At 46.4% G+C, this 19,367-nt stretch overlaps 1 non-coding gene across 1 annotated transcript; it reads left to right on the top strand.

The window, feature by feature from the left end:
- Positions 1-7,893: 7,893 nt before the first annotated feature.
- trnal-uaa (transfer RNA leucine (anticodon UAA)) lies at positions 7,894-7,976 on the top strand. The gene has a single exon. It is a non-coding gene; the product is annotated as a tRNA-Leu (tRNA).
- The last annotated feature ends 11,391 nt before the right edge of the window (positions 7,977-19,367 follow it).

Here is a 19,367-nt window from a genome sequence, read left to right as displayed (position 1 = left end):
ACTTAAATCTCTCTTTCCAGTGTTCTCACACTCCTCCTAAACCCTCTAGATTATTCTTAAAGATAATCTCAACCCGCAAGTTCTTCTTGCCACCAGATGCTTCCTGTCCTTCAGATATTTTTCTGTTCTTCAGCCCCTTGTGGTTTTCAGCACATTTTCTTTACAAGCTCTTTGCAAGCACGTACACAACCTCTGCCAAGACAAGGAACAAACTCTTCATGCCTAAGGCCTAAAACCTTAACAACAATCCCACTATGCACTATAACAATTTTCCGTCCAAACAAGGTAGAGGGCGTGCTCTTCCTCTGGCTCAGTGTGTGGTACAGTTAGACCGGACTCTCAATTTAAGCTATGAATAGAAAAGTTACATTCTCTGTGCAAATTTGTGATACAATGTACATCATTCCCTATAAATTCATGAGTCATGCTCAGAGCATGGCTAATTTGCTTGAACATTTAATATCATTTGTGTGATGTTGACAGTGCACATATATAGGCCCTAATAAATTACAGCACATTGAGAAATAATGTTTTGAATTGGAAAAAGTGTTCGGACACTACTTGCACATTAATGTGGTTTAAAGCTTGCCAGTTCACATAGCATTGTAATGCTGGAGCACGGCAGGTTGGACTGGTGCCAGCTTTGTAAGTAGCTCTCTGTAGTCAACATACATTGTAATGTCATTGTGCTTTACTGTAGTGTTATGTGTAGGGTTAAATGTTAACCATTGTATATTGTGGGTGCGTGTGTGTTAGGAGTAAGTGGGGTGACGGGTTAGTGTGATTGCTTTGTGAGTACAAGTGGTACGAGTGCAATAAAAGCCACCTTGTGCTTAAACTTGGCACTGTCTCAGTCTCGTGAATAAAGCAACATGACTTGCTGACCCACAATATCCTTTTATTACAGTGACATGAACATGAATTCCCTCTGGGGCTAGGCATTCAATGATATTAGTGAATCCTGCAATATTTAGACAATTATATTTAGTAATTGCAATAAATCGTTCAGTGCCATCACCAATAAACATTTCTGTAATAAATGACAAACCTGCAGCTTGTTGGAATTGTTCTTTAAATATTCTCTGAGGTTTAGGTCTGGGGAAAAACGAGAAAAATATACACTAGCATTCTGAGTGCTAAACATATACTTTATGCATGGCCCAATTTGCCGTTGCTTTGCCAATGTGTTTGGCATCTCCTATATAAAAATGAAGCTTCAAATAGGAAAGAAATGGAGGGCATGGTGTGTGATGTTTCAAATGAGAAGCTGAAAACAGGTGTTCAAATGAAGTTAAATTTCACTGATACCAGAAGAATGCTAAGCTATTGAATAAATCATGGATTGGGATGAGAAATCAGAATAGCTTAATTGCCAGGTATGTTGACACATACGAGGAATTTGTTATAGTGACAGAACTCTACAGTGCAACAGAATGACAGTGACAAGACAAGACACAGGTAATAAAAAGAGTTATATACAGATATACAAAGATATACAAAGTAGCGTGCAAAATAGCAAAAAGACATTCCAGTATGACCAGGTATGATGTGTTTGTATAGGTATGTTGATATGTGCAAATATGAAAAATAAATAAGTGTGTGTGTTAAATAAATAATTTGTTTTAGCGTTGTGTGTACCACGTGTATTGTTAAGTGTTCATGACATTGTTAAGTGTTCATGACATGGGCTGCCTGGGGGAAGAAACTGTTCCTGTGTCTGGTCGTTTTGGTGCTAAGTGCTCTGTAGCGTCGACCAGATGGCAGCAGATTAAAAAGGGAGTGTGCTGGGTGTGAGGGGTCCAGGGTGATTTTCTTAGCCCTTTTGCTCACTCTGGATAAGTACAGATCTTGGAGAGTGGGGAGGGATGTTCCAATGATTCTCTCAGCAGTCCTGACTACGCTCTGCAGTCTTCTAAGGTAATCTTTTGCCCAAAGATTTAGGGACCTACAGACAAGCAGAGTGGACTTCACGAACAGGGGTCCCTCGACTTGGCACACAACCCCCTCCACATACACTCTGCCTTACATCTCACTCACCCAACAGAGCTCTGCAGTCTTCTAAGGTCAGATTTGGTAGCTGAGCCGAACCAGACAGTTATAGAAGTGCAGAGGACGGATTCAATGATTGCGGTGTAGAACCGTATCAGCAACTCCTGTGGCAGGTTTAATTTCCTCAGCTGACGAAGGAAGTATAGCCTCTGTTGGGCCTTTTTCACAATGGAGTCAATGTGAGTGTCCCACTTCAGGTCCTTGGAGATGATGGTCCCCAGGAACCTGAATGACTCTATTGTAGCCACAGTGCTGTCCATGATGATGAGTGGGGGGTGTAGGATCACACATGCACATATCACAGGGCCTAAATTCCAGGTGGCCTGAGACAAGGCCGAGCCTGGTACGAGAGGCACCAAAGGGGGGTTACACACACAAACACACACACACACAGATAACCAGGGAGGCTAGCACTCCAACTTTTATTGCCCAAAGATTTAGGGACCTACAGACAAGCAGAGTGGACTTCACGAACAGGGGTCCCTCGACTTGGCACACAACCCCCTCCACATACACTCTGCCTTACATCTCACTCACCCAACAGACGAACACCCTAAAGGAAATTTCAGTTAAGTTTGGCTTTTGTATACCCTGTATATTGATTTACTCACGACTACTAGTCTCAATATACAGATACGTTATGTTTGTATGTGTCCTTAGACAATCTTAGTGTTTTGTGTGCCACCCTTATAACCATGTTCACGGAGTATCACCTATTTCACCCCTTTGCACTTGAACACATATAAATTTAAATAAATAGATAGGTATAGCTACCATTGTATGTATGTTCTCATGGTATACCAGAAGAATCTGGAAAGTGAGTGTAATCAATGTGTCCTAACTTTTAGAGAGTCTGCTTTGTTAAAAACCCCCCCTTCTCTTCCAACATTCCTTTGTGGTCCTTATCTGATCTTGGTGGACAGTCACCAAGTTTCTTTGTTTCTACCATGCTATGTTAAAAGAACTGAATTAAGGTGTATCTTATCCATTCTGGAGAAGATGAATTGGCACAAGCCACACCAAACAAAATATGTTGTTTCCAGATGTGCAACTTATATTGATATTACCACAAACTAACGGCCACGCCTATCTATGGATAAGATGTGCTGTTTGTAATAGGAATATTCGATGTAATATCCGCACAAAGTGTAACATCTGTTGAGGTGCAACCCAAAACCCCTGTATCCTATACTGATGTGAATCAGTCACATAGATACAATAATTAATTGTTTAATCAATTAATGCAGATGGTATGAGGTATGTACCTGTGAAGCTGGTATGGCATGTTTGGTATCAAACTGATTGTTAATCACCCCTGATTCCAAATCTGGTCAGTGATTACCATAAAAGTGGATGTATCAAAAGTTATAACAGCTTAATGAAAATCATCAGTAAAGGGAGAATCAGTCGAGCCATAAATCCCTAAAGGACTGATACAGACCCCCTTCCGAAAGCCCGCCAAATGGATGGCCAGCCATTGGGCCAGGATTCGAATTCCTGGTCATCCCTATTCATGAACTTTAGACCATAAAAACCTGGACCTCAGAACAAAGCAGCGCAGAGAACAACCAGCAGCTGCGCGGAGAATAACCATCAGCCCGAAGGAGAACATCAGCCCGGGAGGAGAGAAGCCCACAAGAAACCCTCCGGTGAAGGCCCAGCTGAACAGAGAACAGCACCCAAGACAAAGCTTCACCAGGAGAGAGAATCTAAAGGGACTCCACTCCACTGCTCCAAACGCCGCGCCTTCCTGAGTGCCATCGGCTCAGCAGCTCTGCCATCAACTGCCAAGACCCCCCCCACTCTTCAACCAAGTAAACCAACTTCCTTTCATTCTAACAACTTAAGCTGTTCTGTTAACCTGCTATAAGACTTTAGGGTCATGTTTCCACAAACTGTGCTTGCTTTGCAGAACAGTATTTCCCATTTAAGGTTACTCATTTAAATCCGGTCATTGCATTTTCATAATTACATCGTTTGTTTTATTCCGTTATTTCGTGTTTGTTGTTTGTGTTAGGTGTAATGTCTGTCATGTTAGTTGTAGCGTTAGTTAGGAATAAATGCATGTCTTTTACACAACTTCAGCCTCCGTCATTGAGTACTCACACTAAGTTCCTGCCTCTGTGCGATCTTGCTACACGCTCTGAACCTCAAACTCGCCTGAAACATCGCGAGACTCTCTCTCATTGGCCGTGAGGGGAGCTTCGTTACCAATCGTGTACATTACCTGGTGATGCAGCTCGCTGGACGAGCCTTCTAACCCAGGTTACTAAGCGATACTGGTAATTAGTGAATCCCATTTAAGTCTCACATTAACAGACTCACAGGGATACCGCAATTGAGTTTGGAGGAGCCGACCATTCGGCATAACAACTGATTAATAATCAGCATTAAATAATAATTAATTAAACTTTAATTAATTCAAACATATTGGTGGAGAATATTAAAATTTATTTGAGCTATTAATTCCTACAGGGGAGAGCAGGGGGGTTCCTCCTGAAGTCCACGATCATCTCCACTGTTTTGAGCGTGTTGAGCTCCAGGTCGTTAAGACTGCACCAGCCAGCCAGTTTTTTAGCCTCCTGTCTATAAGCAGACTCATCACCGTCCTGGATGAGGCCGATGAGTGTAGTGTTGTCTGCAAATTTCAGGAGCTTGACAGAGGGGTCTTTAGAGGTGCAGTCGTTGGTGTACAGAGAGAAGAGCAGTGGAGAGAGAACACAACCTTGAGGGGCGCCAGTGTTGGTCATACGGGTGCTGGATGTGATTTTACCCATTCTCACTTGCCTATCTGTCAGAAAGCTGGTAATTCACTGACAGACAGAGCTAGGGACAGAGAGCTGGGTTAATTTGGGATGGAGGAGTGATGGGATGGGATGGTACCATTCACAAAGATATTCGCTAGAGAATGAGAGAACGTCTAACTGGAAACTGGTGGAGGAGGAAGCCAGCCTGGCCTGGCAGGCCCAAGCGTATAGTGAGGGTCTGTTGGGAACATCTGGCGGAATCCCCTGTGCAGAGGGAGTTTCAACTCCTACCTCCAGCAGAATTTATCCCATGTCCCGGGGGAGGAGGGGGACATCGAGTTCGAATGGGCCATGTTCCACGCCTCCATTGTGGAGGCGGCTGACCAGAGCTGTGGCCGTATGGTGGTCGGTGCTTGTCGCGGCGGCAATCCCAGAACCCGCTGGTGGACACCGGTGGTGAGGGATGCCGTCAGGCTCAAGAAGGAGTCATATCGGGCCTTTTTGGCCTGTGGGACTCCGGAAGCAGCTGATGAGTACCGGCAGGCCAAGAGGAACGCGGCTTCGGAGGTCGCTGAGGCAAAAACTCGGGTATGGGAGGAGTTTGGCGAGGCCATGGAGAATGACTTCCGGACGGCTTCGAGGAGATTCTTGTCCACCATCTGGCGTCTCAGGGCGGGAAAGCGGTGCAGCATCAACACTGTTTATGGTGGGGATGGTGCGCTGCTGACCTCAGCTCGGGATGTTGTGGGTCGGTGGAAGGAATACTTCGAAGACCTCCTCAATCCCACCGACACGCCTTCCAATGAGGAAGCAGAGTCTGGGGACTTGGGGATGGACTTACCTATCTCTAGGGCAGAGGTTGCTGAGGTGGTTAAAAAGCTCCTCGGTGGCCGGGCCCCGGGGGTGGATGAGATCCGCCCGCAGTTCCTCAAGGATCTGGATGTTGCGGGGCTGTCTTGGTCGACATGCATCTGCGGCATTGCGTGGACATCGGGGGCGAGGTTCTGCATTGGAAGACCGGGGTGGTGGTGGTCCCCATCTTCAAGAAGGGAGACCGGAGCGTGTGTTCCAACTATAGGGGGATCACACTCCTCAGCCTCCCTGGTAAGGTCTATTCGGGGGTGCTGGAGAGGAGGGTCCGTCGGATAGTCGAACCTCGGATTCAGGAGGAGCAGTGTGATTTTCGCCCTGGCTGTGGAACAGTGGATCAGCTCTATACTCTTGGCAGGGTCCTGGAGGGTGCGTGGGAGTTTGCCCAACCAGTCTACATGTGCTTTGTGGACTTGGAGAAGGCATTCGACCGCGTCCCTCAGGGAGTCCTGTGGGGAGTGCTCCGGGGTGCTGGACTGCCTTATAAGGGCTGTTCGGTCCCTGTACAACCTGTGTCAGAGCTTGGTCCGCATTGCCGGCAGTAAGTCGGACTCGTTCCTGGTGAGGGTTGGACTCCGCCAGGGCTGCCCTTTATCACCGATTCTGTTCATAACCTTTATGGACAGAATTTCTAGGCGCAGCCAGGGCGTTGAGAGTGTCCGGTGTGGTGACCTCAGGATTAGGTCTCTGCTTTTTGCAGATGATGTGGTTCTGTTGGCCTAATCAGACCGTGACCTTCGGCTCTCACTGGAACAGTTCGCAGCCGAGAGTGAAGCGGCTGGAATGAAAATCAGCACCTCCAAATCCGAGACCATGGTCCTCAACCAGAAAAGGGTGGAGTCAGGTCTGGAGGGACAATGTCTCTCGGCTGGCCTGGGAACGCCTCGGGATTCCCCCAGAGGAGCTGGAGGAAGTGGCCGGGGAGAGGGAAGTCTGGGTTTCCCTGCTGAGACTGCTGCCCCCGCGACCCGACCTCGGATAAGCGGAAGTAAATGGATGGATGGAACAATAAAGCGTATAGCCGGATGAATGTGAGCTAGCGTATACACGTCCTGCGGGGTTCTGTCCGTCCGCAGTAGACACGAGCACCCCGGCGTAGTTTAAAAGAAGAAAGCATCAAAATGTTTTTAGCAAGAAAAACTTTAGTGTTACATTTAAAAAGAAAGAAAAGCAGGCGGAATTTAAACAAGTACAAACATTCCCGAGCGAAACACCGTATTTTAAACAAACGACACAAGTCCCAAACTTTTAACTAGAGACAATACTTAAGTAGAGGCATACCTGAGCGAAACAAAAGCAAATGCTGAGTTTTAAACAAGCACATATATTTTAACCAAGTTCTTAAAAGAAGAAAGCACTTAAACCCATTACATTTAACCAACATGTTTAAAGAAGAAGAAGAACTTTTAGCGATATTTACCAGTGTTAGGTTGAAGAAAACATTTAACCAGCAAACATTTAGCCCCGCAGCTCGGCCGTGTGCTACTGGGCTGTTCAAAACGTACGCGTCAAATGAACGACGGTAGGGGAATCCGAAGCTTGCGCATGCACACTGACGCAGACACATGTTCAAATGGCGACCTAGATGCATTTAGTTGTATTTTGTTAGTTTTATTTTAAACAAGATGCCCGATTTTATTTAAATGCATTTAATAGCTGTAGGAACTAGTGAGCGGTATTTAGCAACATACCATGTTAGAATAATGCAATGGGTATATTATTTTTTAGAGACAATGCCATGAAACGTGTCTGTCAAGCATATCACAGCGGGCATGCACGGTTGTTCGCACCTGCTGGAGGAAATATGGGGTTAGAATCAAACAGGCCACCGGCTTTGAGGTAGACTGGTCATCCGTTCACAAGCTATTAAACATGGGGTAGAATCATCCGTTCCCAGGCCACTTTGGACATATGGTGTGGTCATAAACCGCGTCGCGGATGTTTACACGAAACCATGCATCAAACAAAGAATAATGATTCGTAAGACACCCCATTTCAAAATGGTAGCAACAAATGGACCGCCATGTTATTTTAAATAATTCCCCTTAACCGTGACGTTTTTAAAGTAATGAAGCACTTTTCAGCCAATGTGAATAATAAAGTAAAGCGACCTAAACATTTTCGACAAAAAGAATCAAGGAATAACGCTGGTAATCCTTGTTAAAATGAGCGTACGGGGGGTGTCCGAATTTTGCGCATGCGCATTGACGCAGAATGTACCATGTTCACCAGGGTGGCTGAGTGGTTAAGGCCTTGGACTTAAGATCCAATGGACGTATGTCCGCTTGGGTTCGAACCCCACCCCAGGTAAACCCTTTTTGATGACAACCAATGAGATGAGAGAAGGTCGTGCTTAACCAAGTTGAAAACGTATTAAAATCCCGGCCATCCTGTGAGCCATCACTTAGGACGAGGCACATCTACCAGCAAGCAATGGCGAGCGAACTGACATCACCCAGCCCGACATCTCCTGAAGCCACCATACTGGAGCCTGCATCGCCTTCTGGTCTGCGAATGGATGATACAACCCTGTACCTTCAGTGGTACCCATCATTGCCTTGGGCATCAACTTTTGAACTGTGACTGGACAAACCGCTAGCGCATCCTCAACTCATCCCGCGCCGGCCCGCATCATGGGGTCCGTATGGGGCACCGTTCCTGCCACCACCACCACCCCCATCTAGCCTGACCTGGGCTGTGTGGCCGGGATCACAACAACAACCTCCGCAGGAGGCCTCTGACCTAATGGACACATCGCAACCCCCTGCACCGACGATAGATGAGCTCTGCGAGCGTTTTGCTGCACGGCCATTATCTGATGGGAGCATCACCGACTCTGCCATGAAGATAATCAAAGGGGCACTGGCCTGTATTCTGGATTCTGTTCTGTGAAACACCCAAGCCAGCGGAGGCACACGTATCTCTACAAACACATTACATAAACCGATCAGATTTAGCTTTAAAAGGAATAGAGTCTTTGTGACTAATATCGATTCTCAATGGCAAGCTCACTTAGTGGATATGTCAGCTTACGCGGACCAGAATGATGATTTTAAATACATGTTGACGTGCATAGATATTCTATCAAAATACGCATGGGTGCGCTGCCTTAAAAGCAAGACAGGTGCAGAGGTAAAGAAAGTGTTTGAAAACATTCTCTCTGAAGGCAGGATACCCAAAAAACTACAAACCGATCGAGGAACAGAGTTTTTTAACACATCGTTTCATAAGCTTACAGAAAAACATGTGATAATACATTTCGCCACCGGTAATGATGTTAAGGCATCCATAGTAGAAAGATTTAATCGCACTTTAAAGACACGAATGTGGCGCTATTTTACGGCTTATAATACAAGAAGGTATGTGGACATTGTACAAGATCTGGCAAGTGCTTATAATAACACCTGCTACAGCACCATTAAAATGAAGCCAGTTGAGGTGAATACGGAGAATGCTGGACAGGTCTTTAACAACATACATGGCTTGATGCCTGGTGCAGCTGAAAAGTGTCGTTATAAGTTTAATATCGGTGATGTGGTCAGGGTATCGAAAGCACAGGGGAAATTTACCAAAGGATATGAGCAAACTTTTACGGACGAGTATTTTACAGTCACCGAACGTCTGCCTAGATCACCACCGGTGTACAGGATTAAAGATTATGATGCGGAGATCATAGACGGCACATTTTATGCAGAAGAGCTACAAAAGATCAGAATAGACAAAGACGAAAATTCAAAGTTCAGAAAATCGTTGCGGAAAAAACACAAAGGAGTAAAAAAATGTTTTTAGTGAAATGGCTGGGGTGGCCTGACAAATTTAACAGCTGGGTACCTCGCTAGCCAAGTAGTCAACATATAAGTGCGATGGTACGTGTTTGTGGCATGCAGTTCCATCAAAAGCAGCCATGGAGGAAAGCGGTTTTTATGTCACGCTCCCCAGCAATGTTTTCCCGCACAACACCATATCAAGCTACACAACAAAACTAGCCAAGCCGATTGATCTGAAAGGTAAATGGGAAGTAGGATTAGCGGAAATCCATTACCTGCAAACATGGGACACGTTAGTTGAAGAAGACACTATATTTAACGTGGCAGTATTTTTAACGGCAGCACTTACCCAGCAATACAAACTAAAGGCTGGTTATTAGAGGAATATTGAAAACCTAATCAGTGAAATGAATGAGGCTCTAGGAATGCCAAATCTAAAACTTGACTATAGCGTGATAAAAAAAAAAGTGTATATGGTCGGACCCAAATGCTGGGTTTCAAACCCGATGTATTTCATAAGATTGGCGAAGACCCTGAAGCCCTGCATCTGGCAGACATACATGCTGGTTTTTACACGATTTATGTGTATTCAGACATTGTCGAGCATCAAAGAGTGGGGGACAGCCACGTACCCCTTTTACGGGACGTACAAATAGCGGGGGCTCACAACTCGATGGTCACAATATAATATGACAAGAGTCATTATGTGTCGCTCTGCAAGAATCACATTGATAATATAGTCATCGAGTAAAAGTCTGTCCAGAACAAGGCGATACCCTTCCGATACAGGAAAACAATCGTAAGGCTGCATTTCAGACCGGCTAAGCACTACCCCCAATAATAATGTACAGCGCCGATGGCTTTTCAGATCCACATAGATATGTGGAATACTACAGAAACCAAGCAGGTAACGGACTCCCTGGATACAACGGAGCCTCGATCATGTATGGAGGGGGTCTGGGGGTCTTTTTTGAGGACTCCTAAGAATGGCAGTACCATTTCTGAAAAGGACTTTCAATATGGCGAAGCCGTATTTAAAATCGGCTGCGCAAAATATAGCGATAGAAATGGTAACATGAGCAATGACAGGGCAATTAACAGCACGGCCGCGGGAGCGCTTGGGGCTCATGGTGTTAGGGCATGGTAAGCGTCAAAGGCCCCCTGGGGATCGAATTACTGATGCTAAAAAACGCAGGGTGTCGATCAAGAGAAGCGCAGTAGTCAGAAAGAAGCAAGAGAAGGTGTCCAATAAAGTACAGAGAAGAAGATTCATTTTCTAAAACTATGACCCTCATACACAACATGTCAGAGGAAAGTATGAAATCAGAATTGGATATTTTTGCATTGTCATACACAAAAGCAAGCATTGATAAAAATATATATGTGGAAGTGCCACCACTCTCAGCCTTAACAGATAATGGCCCCCTAGATTTTTTTATCGCTGGTAATGGGGAAGATTACCTAGACCTCAACAATTGTCATGCCCCGATCGTCCGCTCCTCTCATGTGCCACGCCCCCTCGTTAACCTCATGTGGAATCCCAGTGTTTTACAGCTGTTTCTGATTGTTGTCATTAGTTCATTGTATTTAGTCCGCGTTTCCGTTTGTTTCCCCAGTCCGGTCATTGAAGTTGTTTCGTTGCGTGCTTTGTGCTGCCATTAAACCCGGTGTTCCTGATCCCTGGATTCCTGCCTATTCGTCTGCGTTTCCGGGCGCGTGCGTCATAACAGAATGACCGGACTCTACAAGACACCCCAGATCGGTGAGGCAGAATTCCTCGACCTCACCGACGAGGTTTTATATTGGCTTGCTCAGCCCGAAGTCCGGAGGATCCCCTGCTTCAGGCTATAGCCAGCCGGAGCAGGGACGTCTTAGAGGGGATGTCCCTGCCAGGAGACGCGCACCTTGCGGGGGAGGGATTCGGGAGGGATCCGCCGAGTCCATGATCCGACGGGTTGCCTATGACGCCAGACTACCAGACGGCTTCCAGCACGAAGCGCCGCCGACTCCGCTTCCGCGGAGAGGCAGGAGACGGGAAGACACGCAGGTGGCCTGTCTGGGGGCCGTCTACCTTTCCGCCGCTTTCCCTGCTGCGCGTAGGGAGAATCCCTGCCCGATTCTCCACCCAGCGGTGTTCGCGGGTGACGTCACTGCCGCTTCACCTCAGCGGACGCCCGAAGACCGTCCGCCCACTGCTTCGCTGCCTAAGCCAGCAGCCTGCCCCTTCATCGGGACGCGCCTGGCCCTTAAAGGGGCCAGGTCCATTAAGGACGCTATCCCGCGGGTTCCGCATTTTCGGAAGCGGGCAACGCCCCCCGTGTTTCCTGAGGCTACAGCGCCCCCCGTGGTTCCTGAGGCTGCAGTGCCCTCTGAGTTTCCTGAGCCACGGCCCCGCCTGGAGACTGCGAAGAGGTTTCTTACCCTCCAGGGTCTATACTGGCGGGTGGTGGGTGAACCCGCCCTAAGGGGCACCTTGGAGGCAATTGCGCTCCTGGAGCAGCTGCAGAGGGAGTTCACAACAGTGACCCCTGAGTCACCGCTCCAGCAGCTGATTCAGGCAGAGGGGACTCTGAGAGAGCTGCTCCGATTGCGTTCGGAGCTGGCTCCTCCAGAGGCTCCTGCGGCGCCCCCAGAGGCGCCCGTGTCATCTCCTGCGGTGCCCCCAGTGACTCCCGTGCTCCCTGTGACTCCCTGTGCTCCCCGTGACTCCAATGCCTAAGCTACCAGCTCGGTCCCCTGCTGCTGCAGCTGCGCCCCCAGTGACTCCCGTGCCTGCAGCTGCGCCCCCAGTGCCTCCCGTGCCTGCAGCTGGGCGCACGCCTGCTGAGGCGCCGCCTGATGCCGCCGCTCTGCCCGCGGCCCTGCCTGATGCCGCCGCTCTGCCCGCGGCCCTGCCTGAGGCCGCCGCTCTGCCCGCGGCCCCGCCTGAGGCCGCCGCTCTGCCTGTCCAGCCCGGCTCGCCCGCGGCCTCACAGGCTACCTCGCCTGAGGCCCTGACTCCTGAGCTCCCCGCGGCCTCACAGGCCTCCCTCCATAGTGGAGTCGGAGTGGGAGCTTGAGTGGGACCCCTTGGGGATTGTCTTGGCTTTCCCTGTGACTGCCCCCGTGACTTCCCCTGTGACTCCGCCACCGTCACCCCAGTGTGACAGACCCCGGCCGGGTCCCCGCCTCTCGGTATCCCGGAAAGGGAGGGGACACCTGCGCCGGGGCCCGCCCACCCTACCCCCCAGTACGCCTGCGGTCCCCCTGGCTGCGGCTCGGCGGTCGCCTGCAGCCCCCCTGGCTTCGGCTCGGTGGTCGCCTCCGGTCCCGCCTCCGGCGCCTCGTCGGCCGGCTGCGGTCCCGCTTCCGACGCCTCGTCGGTCGACTGCGAGTCCCCTGCCTCCGACTCGTCGGTCGCCTACGCCGTGGCTGCGTCTTCGCCTGCCGCGGCTGCTGCTCCCTCCTTCCCTCCACCTGTGTCCCCTTCGTCTTCCTCCTTGACTCCTCCGTTGCTCCCTTTGCCTTCCTCCTCCTCACCTTCGGCCTTCCCTCCTGCTCCCTCCTCGCGGTCGCCTGTGGACCCTGCGGCTTCCGCCCCTCGCCTGCCGGGGTTCCCTCCAGCTCCCTGTTTCCCCCCGCCCTTTGCCTTTGTGCCCCCTGTGTCTGCTCCTCGTCCTCCTGTTTCTCCTTTGTTCACTCCTGGCCCCTTCGTTCCTCCCGTTGGTGTTTCCCCTGGGTTTCTGGTGTTGCCCCTGTGTCTGTTTGCTTTTCCCGTGGTTTGTCGGTGGTTGTCTGAGTTGCTGTCCCTGTGTCTGTTTTGTGTGTCTGTCCTGTTTCCTGTGCTTCGTTGATGTGTTTTGCTCTTGTTTTTGTCTCTCCAGGTCCCGTGTCTCCGGTCTCGTTGCGTCCGTCGCCTCCCCTGGGGCGCGCCCGGAGTGCGCGCCTTTGGGGGGGGGTTCTATCATGCCCCGATCGTCCGCTCCTCTCATGTGCCACGCCCCCTCGTTAACCTCATGTGGAATCCCAGTGTTTTACAGCTGTTTCTGATTGTTGTCATTAGTTCATTGTATTTAGTCCGCGTTTCCGTTTGTTTCCCCAGTCCGGTCATTGAAGTTGTTTCGTTGCGTGCTTTGTGCTGCCATTAAACCCCGTTTTCCTGATCCCTGGATTCCTGCCTATTCATCTGCGTTTCCGGGCGCGTGCGTCATAACAACACGCTAATGCATCTCCAGTGTCGAATCACAAGAGCTAACGGGGCAAACATTGACCCTGCTGCAAAAGTTGTGATCATAAATTACCCGAATGCCTCAATTTTCTCACAAGTGGATGTGTCCTTGGGCGACAGGCTAGTACGCCATTCTAACAATACATACCCTTACAGAGCTATGATAGAGTGCCTGCTTAATTACAGCGTCAGAACGCTATCCAGGCAGCTTACCTGTGGGCTGTTTTATAAAGACGGTTCCGGAGCTATGGACGAGACCGACCCTGATAGGGCTTGGAGATAAGAGCTGCATTTTCAGCAAGAAGCAGCATTTTCGATTTGATGGGACTGATACACTCTGACATATTTTTTCAAGAGAGGTTAATGCTAAATGCGGTCGATGTCAAAATTAAAATGGTTCAAAACAAAGATGAGTTTTGCCTCATGAGCGGAGAGCATCAGCATGAACAGTAGTTGCTCAAAATTGTATCGGCTTCCCTCTTTGTTAAAAAAGTTTCTGTGTCAACGGCTGTCAAACGGGGTCACGCGAGCTCCTTGCTGACAGCCAACGCGAAATACCCGATCGAGAGAGTCTGCATGAAAACATTCAGCATGGCTGCAGGCAGCCGGGTCTGCGCGCAAGAAAATTTATTTCTAGGGCAGCTGCCTAAAACCGTTGTCATCGGACTTATAGATAACATGGGTTTTATGGGCGCGCACGATGGAAACCCTTTCAATTTTCAACATTACGATGCTGAATTTGTAGCGCTTTATGTCGATGGTCAGCAGTGTCCTGCAAAACCCTTTCAACCGGATTTTATTCAAGGAACTGTTGCACGTAAGAATTACAGCTCGGTTCTGGCCATGGGGAGACATTTAAAAACAAGCCTGTCGCTGTTGACAGAAACGAGTACATCATGGTTCGAATTACGGGGGGTACTGTACCCCCGATCAAGACCCAGACCTCCCCAAAGAGACAAAAATAGCAGTATGGGGGGTACTACCATTTTTCGTTTGTTGTAAAAAAAAAAAAAGACAAAAGATAACCTCACCTTGTAGGAAAATTTCATGTAAAACGCTTTCAAACACCCCTAATGTGGACCATACCATTTTAACCACCTCGGCGCTAAAGGCAAGTTAGCCAGTCGGTTGCGTCATTCATTCTAATTGAGTGACCTGTTCGTTGTGTTCGTCGTACATTGTAGTGATGGGAAGTTCGGCTCAATGAACTGATTCGATTCTTTCGAACTGTCCGTTGTAATGAATCGATTCTAAAACCGATTCTATGATTCTTTTTTTTTCGTCTTTATTTGCGCCTGGCCATATGACTCAATGAATCGTGGGATCGGATAATAAATCTGTCTCAAGGTTACGTTGTTTGACAAAGATAGCGCTGGTGTTTAAAAAAAATGTTCAGCTTGACTATTCACAATAAAAATAACAATATATAAAAAGCAGAAAGGGTGTCGATGCTGAATAATATATGTGTATATATAGTTCTTATTTTCTTTACTTAAGCCAAATTCATGTGCATGAGTATCAATGACTACATCACAGTTAACAACAACTGCAATATTACCAATACAATGAGCATAAGTAAACTTGCATACGTTGTTGTGTAAACATCAAAGTTAATAAATATCTTAGTTTGTTCTTTGATGAAAGACATATAATTTTATTATACAGAATACAGAAATGCAATAATTTACTGTTGTGATAAATGATGAAGAGCTGCGTTTATTTTATTCCTTTTAAAAGCGTAACTGCATTTCCGCAGTAAATGCCGCGAGGGCTCTTGGGATCGGTTCGCAAACCGTTCGTTTGATTCATTGACCGAGTGTCCGAAAACCCATAACTTCGATTCGTTCATCGAACAGGCTCTCAGGTTTTTTGGAGTCAGTGAGTTAGAGACCAGGTACTCGGCCATTCGGGTGTTCTCGGCACCAGACGGAAATCTACAAACGCAAAAGTGACGAACATAAGAATAAACTTAAAAGTGTTAAGACAAAGGCAGACGGAACATGAAAAATAAATCCAAACTTGCGGGGGATGCTTTTGGATGTTGAATAGCCAAAGATCAGTTTTAAAAACGTTTTAAAATAATTTTAAAAACCGATTTGTTCAAACTTACGAATCGGTTCAACCCGTTCACTAAAAAAACTGAGTTAAAAAGAATGATTCGTTCGCGAATCGGCCATCACTAGTGCATTGGTAGCTGTAAGCAGCCTGTTGAAAATGTGTTATTTTACAACCTTCATTTATTCGTTTAAGTGTTTCATCTACTAATGCAAGCTGATGTCTTTATAAGTTGAATTACTTACCATTGTCCTTCTGAGGCCGGTACAGTAAACGTTAGTTACGTTAACTAGCAAGATAAGTTACGTTCTCTGTTTAAACCAGGCTTATTTGGTGAGGTAAAATCGATCATGGTCATTTTCCAAGGAGATGAACTCCCTATGTTTTCATTCTCATTTTATCATGAATAAAGTGTGCCTTTCTGAAATTATTTCGCCACTTAGCCTGTGTGGTTTATTAGGCTAATGTTAATGCATAAGAAGATCTAACGTTATGCTCTGAAAAAACATTACTATCAGTGAAACCTATAGGGGCAACGTAAAAAAAACTAGCTAGCTAATAATAAGGCCTATTATTTGAATTTTAGTGGTATTGATTCTGCAGTCCACAATTGAATATTTATGGACATTTTTAGAAGCTTCATCTGATAGCCCAGATACTGTTTTGTTAAACATAAGAGAGATGGAGAATGCCGCTTCTTTCAAAAAGATTTATGACCCAAAGGTCAAAAAGGTCACGGGTCAAAAGTTCACTGGATGGGCGGGTCTGGGGCGTGACGTCACCTGGCTGTGAGCCAGCAACGACTAGTGACATTGGGAGAGGTTTTTTTTTATTATTATTATTTATTTATTATTATTAATTAATTATTTATTATTATTATATTTATTTATTATTAATTATTATTATTTTATTATTATTTATTTTTATTTGAGGAGAGTGAATTGTGTGCTTATGAGTGGGTTTTTGTGGGAATAGCCCCGTGCTACGAGGGTGCCGAGGACGGAGCTGAAGACGGGGGCTGAGTGTGAGCGTACGCTGGGTCTGGTGCGGTACCTTGGGAAGGTCCCAGTCGGTCCAGCGGAGCGTGTACTTGGGCATAGCGCAAAGGATTCGGAGGGGGTGCCTGTGGAGCGGTACCTTGGGAAGGTCCCGGGCTTTGGAGAATCCGCAAAGGACTTGGAGAGAGCGATGCTGGAGTGCTGTGAGCTGAGAGTTGGAGACTGAAAGAAACCCTGTGAGAATGAACAAGTTGGAGCTAACAATGAGAGGAGGAGGAGGGTCTGGGTCTGACGCTATCCTCCTCCAATGAACGCTTAGCGGCAGTTTGGGTGTGTGTGTGTGTTGACATCCCGTGCAGCAGCAGCAACAGCTTGGCCTTGTGTGGTAGCAGTTTGTGTTTTTCGTCATGCAGCCGTTGTATTACATCAGCGTAGGTCAAATCCCGGTCAAACTGTAATTTGGGCCACACATCAAATTGGACATTTTGTCTTTCAGTAAATTTTGTTTGAAGTTTTGTTTTTTCCCATGCACCTGTTATGTACATCCCCGTAGGTCATCCGTAATAATTTGGGCCACACATCAAATTGGACATTTTGTATTTCAGTAAATTTTGTTTGAAGTTTTGTTTTTTCCCCGACTCGCCCGTTATGTACATCGTCTGCGCAGTTAAAAGAAAAAACGTACATCGAAATAGACTTAAGAAAATCAGATAAAACTTGACAGGCCGTATATTTCTCCTTAAAGAATCCTAAGAAGTAACCAACCGCAGATATTTTTAGTATGCCGAGCAGGGTTTCCCTCCTTTGGTAAAGAGACACAAGTACCCCACTGGAAAGAGAAAACTACACGGGACATGCATAGAGTGAGTATATTATTTCTTTTATACATATGATAAACGCTATACATTAAACACTATACATTAAAAATAACTTATTCTAATAATAGGTATTCTCTGTTTTCTATGTACGAGAGAGACGGCGTGGACCGGTCAAGAGAAAATCTACGCAAGACCTGAATCAGCAGTTATGGACGGAGCAACACCCCTTCCTATACCCGAAGCGTTATTAAATGAAACAGACAACAACAAAAACACTAATAATGAAAATGATGCGGTTTACTTTGCTCAACACGACTCGCCACCCGCGGCGTCTGGTGACGCGACGGCCCAAGAGCCCTGTTTGCTACCATCCTTAGAGACATTATTAATAACCTTCCTGTGCTGTTAGGGTCGGCACCGACCCATTTTTAAGTTTAACATGCATAAAAGCACCACATATATTTGTGCATACTCTTAAAACAAAAGGCTCCATATTGAACCTTTTAGATTGGTACATATATGACACTCCTTGGACATTCTCAATTAAAAGAAATGGCACCTTTTTGAAGGCAATGGTTATATTTCCTCTGGTTAGAACCCCTATAGTTCTATATAGCACACCCAAGAACCTTTTTTTCGAAATATATACTGCATCAAAGCTTTTTGACTTTGTCAGGAATCTCTATTTAAACTAAATAAATTAAAACAAAATCAAGGTAAGGCATCCCCACACATGTAAGGTAAGATAAGACCAGTTCAGTTTATTTATATAATTCTCTAGAGGTTTATTTTATCATTATTTTTTATTGAAAACGAGAGGAATGCTGTCAAAAGAAAGGTCCAGAAAGCCACACCAAAAATATTAAAACCAATCTTTTCATGGATAAGGAAGCCTAACAAGGTAACCAAGAAGTAAGAAACAAATTGGATGATAAATAATTGTTTTGAGGGTATCTTATGGCTGATGTAAGACACGTGCTGCTTGACACCGACCCGTCTAACATAAGAGACAGGAACAGAAAGCTAACATAGGCTGAAGGTTAAGCGTGTTAAATGAAAGGCAGCGGGATAATTCCCCATAATGCCGCACTATAACAAAATCAAACGCGACGTGAAAACGTTTAATAGACCTCAATAAAAATGTCAGGGGTATGGGGTTCCATTAGTGCCAAAAATATGTCATCTTGGTGTGTCGTCTTCCTTGTCGTTTGTCTGCGTCGTTATGAATGTCGTCCTGATGTGTCGTTTGACTGCGTCGTTATGATGTGTCGTTTGTCTGCGACGTTATGAATGTCGTCCTGATGTGTCGTTTGACAGCGTCGTTATGATGTGTCGTGTGTCTGCGTCGTTATGAATGTCGTCCTGATGTGTCGTTTGACTGCGTCGTTATGAATGTCATCCTGATGTGTCGTTTGACTGTTTTCCTTTTAGTCCCGCTGTATCAAACTTCCCGTTGTTTGTTTTATGTATATCCTCTTGTTGTATCACTCTCAAATACACCAGTCATTCTCCAATACACGAATTCATTCCATTTGTGCTAAAAATTTGTCGATATGCTTTATGCCTGTCGTCTCGATGTGCCGTCTTCGATCCTTGTCGCCTGTTAAAAATGTCGTTCTGATATGTCGTCTGACTGTGTTGTTACGGCGGTTGTCTTGCTGTCGTTTTGCCTCTAGTTCCGTTTAATATTTCCATTTTATATATTTTTTCCATTTTATATTGTTGTGCATGTCGTCCTGCTTTATTAATCTGCAATACACGAATCATTCAATATACTTTAATTTAATCATTTTCTAGTCCTAGAGTCACGTTACTTACCTGCACATGCCTTTTAATGCTTTGGTTTCTTAATTTTA

The sequence above is a fragment of the Paramormyrops kingsleyae genome, chromosome 16 (genome assembly GCF_048594095.1).
Source record: "Paramormyrops kingsleyae isolate MSU_618 chromosome 16, PKINGS_0.4, whole genome shotgun sequence".
Taxonomy (NCBI): Eukaryota; Metazoa; Chordata; class Actinopteri; order Osteoglossiformes; family Mormyridae; genus Paramormyrops; species Paramormyrops kingsleyae.
The sequence above is the reverse complement of the archived record's forward strand: the minus strand, read 5'-3'. Positions and strand labels throughout refer to the sequence as shown.